Source organism: Pleurodeles waltl, chromosome 5, assembly GCF_031143425.1.
Source record: "Pleurodeles waltl isolate 20211129_DDA chromosome 5, aPleWal1.hap1.20221129, whole genome shotgun sequence".
NCBI classification, from domain to species: Eukaryota; Metazoa; Chordata; class Amphibia; order Caudata; family Salamandridae; genus Pleurodeles; species Pleurodeles waltl.
In genome coordinates, this window is record NC_090444.1 from 1377019722 (window position 1) to 1377033870 (window position 14149).

A 14149-nucleotide genomic window follows, 5' to 3' on the forward strand; every position below is an offset into this window, starting at 1 on the left:
CCACCAGTCTCTCCAACTCTACAGCTGTGAATGCAGCAGCCCTTTCCCCAGTGACACGAGCCATGGTCGGTTCCAGACACAGGTCACAGCAGCACTTGCAGTGTAGGTCCTCCCCTGTTGAAGGTCAGGTAGCAAGTGAGTGAACAGATAGAAAATGGCAGTCACGTCCGTGGCGGTGCGTATCGTCACCGCCGGCGTACATCACCATTGGCCACTGTAACCCATAGGGCCAAATGACAACTAATGAGGAGTTGCTAATTTTACCAATTCTCATTGGCACACTGGAACACCCTTATAATTCCCTTGTATATGGTACCTAGGTACCCAGGGTATTGGGGTTCCAGATGATCCCTATGGGATGCAGCATTTCTTTTGCCACCCATAGGGAGCTCAGACAATTCTTACACAGGACTGCCACTGCAGCCTGAGTGAAATAACATTCACATTATTTCACAGCCATTTTCATTGCACATAAGTAACTTATAAGTCACCTATATGTCTAACCCTCACTTGGTGGTGGTTAGGTGCCAAGTTACTTAGTGTGCGGGCACCCTGGCACTAGCCAAGGTGCCCCCACATTGTTCAGGGCAAATTCCCCGAACTTTGTGAGTGCTGGGACACTATTACACGTGTGCACTACATATAGGTCAATACCTATATGTAGCGTCACCATGGTAACTCCGAACATGGCCATGTAACATGGAATTATGTCTGGTATTGGGGGGACGATTCCATGCATTCCCGGGTCTCCAGCATAGAGCTTGGGTACTGCCAAACTAACTTTCCAGGGTCTCCACTGCAGCTACTGCTGCTGCCAACCCCTCAGACAGGTTTCTGCCCCCCTGGGGCCTGGGCAGCCTGGTCCCAGGAAGGCAGAACAAAGGATTTCCTCTGAGAGAGAGTGTTACACACTCTCCCTTTGGAAATAGGTGTGAAGGGCCTGGGAGGAGTAGCCTCTCCTGGCCTCTGGAAATGCTTTGAAGGGCACAGAAGGTGCCCTCTCTGCATAAGCCAGTCTACACCGGTTCAGGGATCCCCCCAGCCCTGCTCAGGTGAAAAACTGGACAAAGGAAAGGGGAGTGACCACCCCCCTGACCAGCACCTCCCAGGGGAGGTGCCCAGAGCTCCTCCAGTGTGTCCCAGACCTCTGCCTTCTTGGATGCAGAGGTGTGAGGGCACAATGGACAGCTCTGAGTGGCCAGTGCCAGCAGGTGACGTCAGAGACCCCTCCTGATAGGTGCTTGCCTTTCTCAGTGGCCAATCCTCCTCTGTGGGATATTTAGGGCCTCTTCTGTGGGCATCTCACCAGATAATGAATGCAAGAGCTCACCAGAGTTCCTCTGCACTTCCCTCTTCGACTTCTGCCAAGGATCGACTGCTGACTGCTCCAGGACCCCTGCATAACCGCAACAAAGTAGCAAGAAGACTACCAGCAACATTGTAGTGCCTCATCCTGCGAGCTTTCTCTACTGTTTCCTGGTGGTGCATGCTCTGAGGGCTGTCTGCCTTCACCCTGCACTGGAAGCCAATTAAGAAATCTCCAGTGGGTCGATGGGATCTTCCCCCTGCCAATGCAGGTACCAAACTTCTGCATCACCGGTCCTCTGGGTCCCCTCTCATCCTGACGAGCGTGGTTTCTGGAACACAGGAGCTGGGTCCAAGTGTCTTCCACAGTCCAGTGGCCCTTCTGTCCAAATTTGGTGGAAGTAAGTCCTTGCCTCCCCACGCCAGACAGTAATCATGTGTACTGCGTGAACTGAAGCTGCTCGGGCTTCTGTGCACTTTTGCAAGACATCCTTCGTGCACAGTCTAGCCCAGGTCCCCAGCACTCCATCCTGCATTGCCCAACTCACTGAGTTGGACTCCGACGTCGTGGGACCCTCCTTTGTGACTCTGAGTTGACCGCTGTCCTCAGATCTTCTAAGTGCCTGTTCAGGTGCTTCTGCGGGTGCTGCCTACTTCTGCATGGGCTCTCTGAGTTGCTAAACGCCCCCTCTGTCTGCTCCTCCAAAGGACGACCTCCTGGCCTGTTCTGGGCCCTAGCAGCACCCAAAATCCTCAACTGTGACTCTTGTAGCTAGCAAGGCTTGTTTGCGGTCTTTCTGCGTGGAAACAACTCTGCATCCTCCAGCACGCCGTGGGACATCCTCTGACCAAAGGAGAAGTTCCTGGCACCTTCCGTTGTTGCAGAATCTTTGGCTTCTTCCACCCGGAGGCAGCCCTTTTGCACCTTCATCCGGGGTTTAGTGGGCTCCTGCCCCCACGGACACTTGCGTGACTCTTGGACTTGGTCCCCTTCCTTTCCAGGTCCTCAGGTCCAGGAATCCATCTTCAGTGTTTTGCAGTCAGTTGTTGTCCTTGCAGAATCGTCTATCGCGACTTTACTGTCTTTCTGGGGTAGTAGGGTAACTTTACTCCTACTTCTCAGGGTTTTAGGGTGGGGTATCTTGGACACCCTTAGTGTTTTCTTACACTCCCAGCGACCCTCTACACACTACACTAGGCCTGGAGTCCATTCGTGGTTTGCATTCCACTTTTAGAGTATATGGTTTGTGTTGCCCCTAGGTCTATTGCTCCCTATTGCATTCTATTGTGTTCTACATTTTTGCACTACTTTTCTAACTGTTACTTACCTGATTTTGGTTTGTGTGCATATCATTTGTGTATATTACTTACCTCCTAAGTGAGTATATCCTCTGAGATACCTCTGGCATATTGTCACTAAAATAAAGTACCTTTATTTTTAGTAACTCTGAGTATTGTGTTTTCTTGTGATATAGGGCCAGATGTATCAAAAGTTTTTGCATTCGCAAACGGTGCGATTCGCAGAAATCGGCCGTTTTCGAAAGCAAAAACGTGACTTGTGATGTATGAAAAGGCATTCGCTGGCCAAAAACAAGGAATCGCAAAAATTGCGATTTTTTGCGAAGCAACATGGTTTTGCGTGTCGCAATGTGCGTATCGCATTTTGCGACATGAAATACCGAATCGCTATTTGCATATCGCAAATTGTGAGTCTGAATAGCGACTCGCAAATACAGATTCAGTATTTCTCGTCACAAATTGCGATACGCAAATTGCGACACACAAAACCCTGCCACAATTCGATGCATCAAAAACTTGCAAATTGAGAATTTTCGCAGAAGGGCCTTTTGCACATGCAAATTACCACGGATTGTAACCAGGTGCAACCTATATAAAGAGGCCCAGAATGCCTCAGCCTCTTTTCCACAATGGCTGCACTCTACGTCATGGCGAGGAGAATGAGGATCTTGGCAGGTTTGAGGAGAGGAAGGAGGAGACAGGAGCGCATTTTCAGAGTGCGCATTACCCTTTTTGACCAGACTGAGGAGGAAATATTTGAGAATTACAGGTTGAGCCCAGCCAGTATACTTGACCTGATAGCTGAGCTACAACCCATACTGCAGCGCACAACACACAGGACCAATAGCATACCCACCCATGTGCAGGTATTATGCTCCCTGCACCTACTTGCCTCAGGGAGCTATCAAGAGGTCATAGCAGCAGCTGGAGGGGTATCACAGAGTGCCCTCTCTAGATTTTTCAGTGCATTTCTGAATGCCATGCTGAGCAGGATACACCAGTACATCAGATTCCCCCATACCCCACAGGAAATACAGCAGACAAAAATCAATTTCTACCAGGTAGCACAGTTCCCCCACGTCCTAGGTGCCATAGATGGGACACATGTTGCAATTTGTCCACCATCGGACACAGAGTATGTGTACCGCAACTGTACATACCAACAGTCAATGAACATACAGGTGATATGGAATGCCTTCTACATCATAACTGATCTTGTGGCCAGGTACCCACGGAGCACACATGATTCATACATCTTTCGCCACAGCGGGATTCACACAAGACTGCTAGCAGGGGAATTTGGTGAAGGATATCTACTAGGTAATTTCCCTATTTACAATGGTGCATTGATGGCAGTGTGACATCGGATGGCACAGCTACTCATTATACCCTCTGTTCCTTCCAGGAGACAGTGCCTACGCAGTGCGCACCTACATGATGACGCCCTACCTAAATCCTGCAACACCAGCAGAGCGGAGATACAATTCAGCACACAAAGCAACCCGCAATGTTGTGGAGCGCACCATTGGCCTGCTGAAGAGTCGCTTCCGATGCATCTACAAAAGTGGAGGGGCACTACCGTACAGCCCGGACACGACCTGTAGAATAGTGGCCACATATGCAATTTTGCACAATATAGCTACCACCAGGGGCATACCTGTGGAAATGTCAGAGCCAGACTCAGATGAGGATGATGATTCCATACCACCCCTACAGCCAGCAGACAGGACCAGTGCAGCAGAGGGCAGGCAAAGGCGTGTTGACATCACGCACAACCATTTCAGATGTAAGTTATGACAACACAACCTCACTGACATGTATTCCGGTAGTTAGCACCTTTATTACCTTGACTTCAGGTAACATACGTGCCACTAGGACAAAGCAATACACATGAGTCTGACATGAGCCATTAACAGTGTTGCACTATTGTCATCATAGTCTACTGTATTGCTACATGTTAAGGTAGTCCCCTGTGGCCCTCAATGTCACTTCTTACGACCACGCATTCCACTTGAGTGTGCAGTGGCCTCGCCGGCACCTCTTGTATCAGGCTCACAGGCAGTACTATGCCTGGCACTGCAACGCCTAGGATCCATCACGGGCACTGCAAGACTGCTGAGGCTAGATGACTCCTCAGTATCCCCAACTCCCAGTTCGCTGGGTGTAGCACTGCTTGCTGTCAGCATAGCATCCAGAACGTTGGTAATTTGCACCAATCCCTGGGCAACATCCCTATTGCTATGTGCTGCCTCCATCTGTGCGGCCACAGCAGGTCGTGATATCAGGGCAGTAGATGTAGCACGACGATTTACAGTTCTGCAAAAGCCATTGAACATTCCCATGAATTGTCTTTCGCGCCTGCGGTGGCTAACTCGCTCATGCCTGATCTCAGTACAGAGTTCCTTAATGGCATTTGTCAGTTCCTTGGTGTTCTCCACAGCTGTTTGCTGTCCCTCATGCAGCTTGCAGATGTTAGCATTCAGACACTCCAACTGCTTGTGCAGCCCCCCCCCCCCATATTGGCATTGTGTGACTGCATCTGCCTGTGCATTACCCTCATGTTTTAGTTTTGCAGGCGCTGCATTTTGAGCATGGACGCTTCAAGGCCACCAAAGAATGATGGGCCCTCACTTCCATCTGTGTGCTGTGTGCCTGCATCGTGAGGCCTCTTGCGGGGAGTTGAGTGACACTGGGTCAGGGACTGCTGCCTTCCTGTGGATCTTGCTTCTGGGGGTGGTGTGTGGCCTTCATTTGGCATTTTGTCAGAGTCCAGGTTCGAATCGTGGAGAGGTAACACCCTTGCCCTGCGTCTGATTGGTGCTATACACACTGACTCGCTGGTGTTGGAGTCAGACAGAGGCTGTGTTTCTGCATCTCCCACATTGGCACATTCTGCTGCTGCTGGGCCTGAGCCATCTGCAATGTGCAACATGTCATTTATGTATGTATCACCAAATGTGGCACAATGGTAATAAATGTACACTTACATCGTATCCCTATGACCTGGGTGTTTTGTTCTTCTGGGTGTCGCTCTACTTAATTGCATTCTATGTGCTATTTACAGCTGTGGGTTGTGGACTACCACTCCCATAAGGCATTGTTGTGCCGCATGTAAGATGTGGAATGGACTACTTATCACAATGCTTTGCACTAATTGCTATTTCCTAAGGGGCATTTGTACATGCACATATGGGGTTACATATCATTTTTTAACTTACCTTTACTGGTGCTAGGTGTGCCGGAAGTGTCAATGTCAGTGACCACACTGACAGCTTCTGGAAGCAGTGTGGACTCCACCAGGTCTTCCATGGGGGTGGAGGGTATCTGGGTGGATGGTCCGCCTCCTGTGCTCCTTGCCTCCTTTAGCCTGCTGGCCACCCTCTCCTTGGCACGGGAACGCAGGTCTTACCACCTCTTGCGTATCTCTTCCACTGAGCGCTGCGCAACCCCACTGCGCAGATTTTGGTCTGGATGTCAGCCCAAAGTTTTTGCTTCTCACTCTCTGGTGCCTGGAGTGAGCTCTTCCCAAATAGCCAGTCATGGCTCCTGACAACCTCAGTGAGCGCCTCCAATTTTTGCTCACTGAATTTCAGCTTCCTCTTCCTCTCTCCCTTCTCCTTCCCATTACCAGCATTGGCCATGCTGATGTCAGGTCCTGGCTTGCTCACAAACTTGCTCCCTGAGGCTGGTCTGTGACTCTCGGACTGCTCCTCTGGGTGCGGTATCTGGAAACAGCATGGGCTGACTCACTTCCTGCTTGTGATGTCATCAGGCTGTGGCAGGTGACCGTTTTTGCAATTTTCAAATACCGAATCGCAAATATTTTTGCGATTCAGTATTTGGACCTTGCAAATTTCATTAGCGATTTTTAAGAAATCGCTATTTCCGACTCGCAAATTTGTTACATAGCATTTTGCCACTCAGAAATAGCGATTTCTTTATCGCTATTTCCGAATCGCAAATGGCTTTTTTCATACATCTGGCCCATAGTGCTATATGATATAAGTGGTATAGTAGGAGCTTTGCATGTCTCCTAGTTCAGCCTAAGCTGCTCTGCTATAGCTACCTCTAACAGCCTAAGCTGCTAGAACACCTCTAATCTACTAATAAGGGATAACTGGACCTGGCACAGGGTGTAAGTACCACTTGGTACCCACTATAAGCCAGGCCAGCCTCCTAAAAGCAGAGACACCGGCGATGGAGGGAGCTGCATCCCACATGGCCCATGAGGCTGAATCCACCGACAGTGAGGGCACCAGTTAGACTGAGGGCGAGGAAGCACCACAGTGGAGACAGGACAGGGACAGTTGAGATGGCGACACCTCCTCCGATGGAAGCTCCCTGGTAGTTGCGGACACCTCCGTGGCCACCCCAAGTACAGGTACATCTGCCAGCCCCGTACTAGCACTGCCCTCCCAGCAGCCCCTCAGCGTGTTTCCTGTGCCCGCTCACCCAGGAGTGGGCATCTCCTTCACCCCAGGCACCTCAGGCCCTGCCCCAGTCAGCCCTGCTGTCCTCAGTGAGGAGTCTATTGACCACCTACGATCCATATATGTTGGGCAGTCAACCATAGTGAATGCCATCCAGGGTCTGGCAGGTCATTTGCTACAAACAAATGCATTCCTGGAGGGCATTGACTCTGGTGTGACAGCCCAGCAGAGATCATTCCAGGCTCTGGCCAACTCACTGATGGCAGCCATTGTCCCTGTCTCTAGCCTCCCCCTCCAATTTCCTCTACCCAGTCCCATTCCCCTCAACCCCAGCCTATCCCAAGCACACCTTCAGACCAGTATGGACCCAAATCAACACACAGAAGTGGTTCAGGCAAACACAAGCATCACACTTCATCCCACAGGCACTCACACAAGCACCACCCAGATGTAGACACGTCCCCTGTGTCTGTGCCCCCTCCTCCCAAAGTACACAAACGAAGGCACTCAGATACCCAACAGCCATCCACCTCACGACAAGGGACTTAACTGTGTGCCAGGGCTGTTCCAATTGGGTAACAAAGGTACCGTTTTTGGGAAAGAACACTGGTGCTGGGGCCTGGTTAGCAGGGTCCCAACACATTTCCAATTAAAGCCGGCATCAACACTAGGCAAAATGTGAGGGGGTAACCATGCCAACAGTGGCATTTTCCTACATATATCGATAACACCAATAGTCTATAACATGGCAGTAACACAATTTGAGGCCACTTGACCATTTCAGGATACTGTGGCAGTATGTGGTGCAATGTCACAACTACCATTAAGTGGTGTGCTAAAAAAAATATTTCAACTATGAGGAGACAGCGCAACAGCTTCCTACACTGAACACAAATTGAAGATTTAGCCAATGTGAAGGAAGACCAGTATGCTAGGTTTGATGTACAACTGTGGTTAGAGCAAGTTAAGCAGCACATATTGCCTTGGTGGCAACATCCCACAGTAAACAGGGTTGATACAATCTCAAACTTTCATTGATGCATAGTGCAAGTTGTCTCTGTAGAAGATCTGCCCATCCCAAGTGAGTATCTGCTCCAGGATCAACCCATGTTACCTTTGTACTTCCCAACAGCAACGGATCACTGCATTTGTCACAACCTTGAAATGTCCAAATAAAGATGACATGGTGATGGTCCCTGAAACACAATGACAAGGGAGAATTCATGTCTTTACATATACATTTTGATCCAAATGATAAGTTAGAAGGAAACATATATTTAGCACAAGCAAAGCTAATCTGTGTCAATAAACACAAAAGTCAATGGAGGGCAACTGTGATCCACAAAAATGTTTGCCTTGGACTTTCCTCAACTGACCATTCCTACTGCATTACCACTTCAGACTGATATGTTCCCTATGTCTGAAGTTGTTCTGGCATTGGATATCACAATATGTAAGTGTACACTTACACTCAGGTGAAGGAATGGTCAATGACATATTGAGGTAGGTAAATTCCTTCCTCTTCAGCACTGTCATCTTCGTTTGGTTATTTTGACATCCTCACGCAGTGGCTCTTCACAGTCACAATCCTCTGCGATGGGTGGGATGTTTTGACGCAGGGCAATGTTGTGCAGCATGCAGCTGGCAACTGTAATTTGGCACACCTTATTGGGTGAGTACAGGAGAGCTTCACCGGTCTTGTTCAGATACCTGAATCTGGCTTTCAGGAGCCCAAAATCCTGCTGCTCTTGCCTACGTGTTTGTCTATGGGCCTCACTGAAGTGGACTTCCCCTGGCGTTGTTGGCTTCCTCAGCGGTTCCAACAACTATAGTCAGTTAAGATAAGCTGAGTCTCCTACATGAAGCAATACATTGACAGATTAAAATCATATCAGGCCATTGTTGAATCCTAAATTAGGATTAAATCAAAAGATTCCCAAATCATATTGTCCTTACCAGCAAGCCAGGCCCTCTCAGGTCCAAGTTGTGACATTTGCAGGGGTATGGTGCTGTTCCGTAGCACAAAGGAATAGTGTTGATACAGGAAAGCAGGCACAGAAACTTGACATGTATTAATCTGGTAAGCAGACAACTTGCACATTGATAGAATGGAAGTTTTTCTAATTGTTGTAGACGTGTTCCCTTATGTTTGGTGGCACATAGGCAATATGTGTGCCATCAATTGCTCCAATCAAATGTGGTAGGCCACCAAAATCATAAAAATCTCCCTTCACATTGGCCAAATTCTGAGCTTTTGGAAACTGGATGAAGCTGTTGATGTGTTTCATCATTGAAGCAAGGATTTCTTGTAGTACATGACTGAAAGTTGGCTGTGACATGCCTTCAGATACTGCCACAGTGTACTGAACGTAGCCAGGGTTCAGCATACTCAAGTACTACCATGAGTTTAACTAATGATGTTATTGGTGTTGTATTCCTATTGTGAGGCATGAGATCAGACTCCATCTGCTTACGCAAATCCAATATAGTTTGCTTATTTAATCTAAATGTTTTGATTATGTCCCTTTCCTCCATGGTGGCAAGGTCTGGAAATGGTCTGAAGACTTGAGGACACCTTCTCCTACCCATCCCTGGGTTCTTTTGTCTGCATGTAAGGAAAACATACTATCAATACAAATTGTCAACCAAAACTTTCCCGATCAACACATATCTCATGTCTAGGTTAGAATAGTGCACTTACTAGGTGTTGCGCTCAAGCGCTTTGATCAGTTGTAAGTATTGTGGGTTTTTAACGACGTTCATCTCACGCCTATCACTTTAATTCATTCCTGGGCCTGCCTTTAAAAAATCACTTGATGTCATTGGTAAATGCTTTACGTTTGTCCCGCATTAAGGCTGTTTTTGTTACGCCTTGCAGACTGCCCCTGTTGCATGGGTCATTACACGATTTCCGATATACTTCAGTGTGGGCGAACTCTTTTTTTATTTTTATTTTGTCTCTTTCCTTCGTGCTGCATGGCGGCCATGGCACTCACACCGCCAACAGACAAAGCAGCGTGAACTTGAATGGTATTAGAGCGCTGGTTAAATTGCAGCAGGTCTGGTAGCCCTAAAATGCCCTCTAGGGGCTAAGTGTACGGTTACACTGCATTACTTTCTCCGGTTTCTTTCTTGGGTTATGCCCTCTAGGGGCTAACAATATGGTTACATGACCATGTTTCTTGCAAATCATATTTTTGTTATGATTCAGGCCGACGTAACATCCTTATTAAACTATGACTGTCTGAACTCTCTTGATATGTTTGGGTGACCCTTTTAGTTTACTTCTCCTCTCTGGCTGTCTTGTCTCTCTTTTTGGGGAATCGTGTTAGCCAACCAGCAACTCTGATGGTGGGATAATGAAAGTGGTATTCTATCAGAATTAGAATGGCAAATTTGAATTGGGATGCTAAATGGCAACATTTTCATTTTATGCTGCAGATAGAGGAAAAAGGTAAATGGAAGTCTTTAGTTAAATGCTGGGCCACTGGAATTATATTGCAGGAAAAGATGAAATTATGAGGCTGGGCTGACCAATTTATGTGGCAAAAAAAGTCCAGTTACGAATTTACAATGCTAATAGCTCTAACTCAAGCAAATGCGAGACCTATTGCATTGCAAATGCTTGTTATGTCATATGTTACCATAATTTTCAAACATCTTTGCTACTGCAAATCAATATTTTTTAACATGTTTGACATTTATTTTACAAATGTGTGAATAATACATTTGAAATATATTATTTCCACATTTTTTTTAAATTACTGTCAACTGAAGTATTATACACACAGCAGCACCACTGATGTCAAACACAGTAGCTGTTCACTGTTTTATGAGTCATATCTTGCCAAAAACCATGTCATACGTATCTGAGATATGTATACAAAGTAGCCATAATTTTGAGTGTTGGTTATGAACAAACAATTAAAAAATGGAGTATAGTGAAGTGAATGATTTACCTGGGTACAGGGTGTTTTTTGAGGATGTTAGAAATGTCTGTGCATTGACATGAACAGTCACCTGAAAGAAGTAGCTGAGTTTTCAGTGCATGTTACTCATATTTCCTGGTTTAATTGCATAAACTGCAGTCACCTTACTTCCAGTGGCTAGTAGGCACTGTACCACTAGTTAAAGTGGAAACATACATCCCTGGTTGAATAGACAGAAATATAAAGTCCAAGTAGAATTTCTAAAGTTATGGAGTTGCCTAATGCTGTTCAGTCAAGTGAATGTATAGCCCATATTTTGGAGTAGGAGTATCTTCATGTTTTAAACATGTCATGGTGTAACATATCTGGAAAGGTATATCCTGTGCTGCCAGTCTAAATGACACAGGCTCTCATCCAGCCATGCAAGAATGTCCCATTATAACATACATTTGTTCATACATCACCCAAACCCATGTGCCCAGTGATGCATGGCAGCCCTCCCATACTGCCCTTAGTCACTGAATGTGGTGCAACCATAGTATCTGACTCTTGGAAGGTTAGGCATGAAGAAACTGTAGCTGTGCTTGTGGGTATGTGCACATAATATACAGGCTGTTTAGCCTTTAGTAGCTCACAATGAGTTGGACTAATCTAGAGTGGGTCTCAATACTTGAAAGGTTTGCTGTTCCTGACTTAGAAAATGTTTGTGTCTTGGATTGGTAACATGAAGAGAAAGAAAGTGTTGAGGCTACTCCACAGATCACTGCAAATTAGTGTGTCTTAGTAACTTTGCATTGATTGAAAATAATCTGTAATGACTGTTCTGGGAGTGCATGTGGAGGTGCAACAAAATTGTGTCATTGCATTACAGACAAAATCATTTAAAACACATTTTGTTGTATTTTGTTCTCATCCATACAGGTCAACACCCACCAGAAGAGGCAATTATGGAAGGCCATTGTGGAGAAGGTGCGGACCCTGCAGGTCCTTAAGTGGTGCAGCTTGCATTGCAGGAACAGGTGGGAGGACCTCTAACGATTAACCAGGAATTCAGTAGAAGCCCAGCTCGGCCAGGCCTCCCAATGAGGCAAGCGTGTGCGGCGCACACTGACCCTCTAATGGCCCGCATCCTTGTGGTGGCATGTCAACAGCTTGATGTGCAGTGGAAGGCACAACAGCAGCATCAAGGGGGTGAGTTATTGTATATAACTAATCTTGTTCTTGAACCTTTTTTACTTATAGTAATGTTATTCGTCATCAACATGCTGGTTGACACACATCTAATGCAGATGAGGATTTCTGGAGGTGTAGGTTTTTCAGATGGTGTCTGATGCTGTGTTTGGTGTATTGTTTTGCACTAAAAGTTGTCACTAGATTCCTCATCACAAGTCAAGTAATGTTTTGAGCAGACACATAGCCGCATGCCGAAAAAGGGGAACCTGCATTTTCTCCATGTTATGAGGGACTTTTGTATCAAACACGCCCAATTGGAGGATTGGGTCAGTTATGATGCTCCATCACAAATGTGAGTATGTATTGCAGGCCCTATTCCTGCTGACGTGGCATAGTAAGCACTTATGAGACAGTTCATGTTTCATTGGTAAGCTGGTACAATGAAATTTGATCATGAGCATCTGCACCAAAAGGAATGGAAATGCGTGCAATGGGATCATTCAGTATCCAAAATACTTTAGAAAAATGTTTCAATAGCAAAATTCATTTCATTTCATGTAGACATGTAGAGAGAAGAAGATTGTCATGAAGCCTCAGTCCTTCACAAAGGTGCATGTAAACCAGTCTGTGTCAACCAACATGCATTTTCATGCCAGATGTATTGAATGAAAAAGACAGGAATGTGTCCACATTGTGACAAAGTTACATGTACCCCAAATGACAGTTAAGTGTCCTTAGCTATATCCAGATGAGAAAGCAATGATGGTGTGGAAAGTGATACTTAAAAGGACAATTGCAGATGGAAGGTTCCATAACATGGATGTTGGATTATCCCATCTTGATGAGTCAATATGAGGGCCAAAACGTGTCTCTTTTGGATATATGGATATGTTTTTGCTTTGTACTGAAGTGGTTTAAGAATGTGTCTAGGCCCATGTATTTACTAATGCTGTCAAAGCCATTTGTCATGCAAACAAATAAAAGTGGATATGATGCAAAAATCATGCATGCTATGGGATGGGGAATTTCTAGACTGTGAGCAAATGGTTTGTGAAATTCTTCCCTACAGGCATGAGATGCTGATGATTAAGAAGCCAAGTTTGAGTACCTTGAATCTATTTTAAAAAGCAGACTTGGTAAATGTTTTGTGAGCGAAGTTCGTGGTCAATCCTATTACCCAGATAATATCATCTGGCTTGGTTTTACAGCATCACCTGGGCAAGGTGAAGGTGACAGTGGCCATGTCAGCTGGGAATAAGCTGAGCACTTTGGTCCTGGTGCAGACACAACCAACATCAAGGGACCCAGTGCCATGGAGGGTGAGGGGACCGGCACAGAGGCCATGAGCGAATCCACGCAATCTTCAGAGGCCTCCACAGATGACCAGTCCCTCGCGAAGGTGACCCCTACTGCCACTATTCTATCTGCATCATCCTCCGCCTCCTACGTTTCCATCTCCACCCTCCCTCTTTCTCCCCCCCAAGTTGGCAGTATCCTTTGCTGCAGGTATCTCCCCCCTCCCCTGCCTTCCAGACTGCTCTCAATGAGGAGGCTATTGATCTATTGTGGACTATCGCTGCAGGCCAAACTGCACTACTGAATGCCATCCAGAGGCTTAGTGGTCAGATGACCCAAATGCTAGCTTACCTGGATGGCATTCATGGTGCCATGTCTGCCTTACAGTGGTTATTCCAGGGTCTGGCCTCCTCCCCGACCACAGACTCCCAACCACCCCAACCTCATGTACCAGCTCCCACCCCTTCCACTCAAACACACACAAACAGCACATACTCATGTAAACACAAACATGGCAAGACACGCAGACACACACAGACATGTAGGCACCAAAAACTCCATGACAACCACAAGCATACCCACACACCACACCAACCCCAACACACACATCCACACTCACCACCAGCACGTCCGCAGATACCACACCCACCACAAGACAGACATCCACACTTACCACCAGCATACCCGCAGACATTACACCCACCACAGCACAAACAC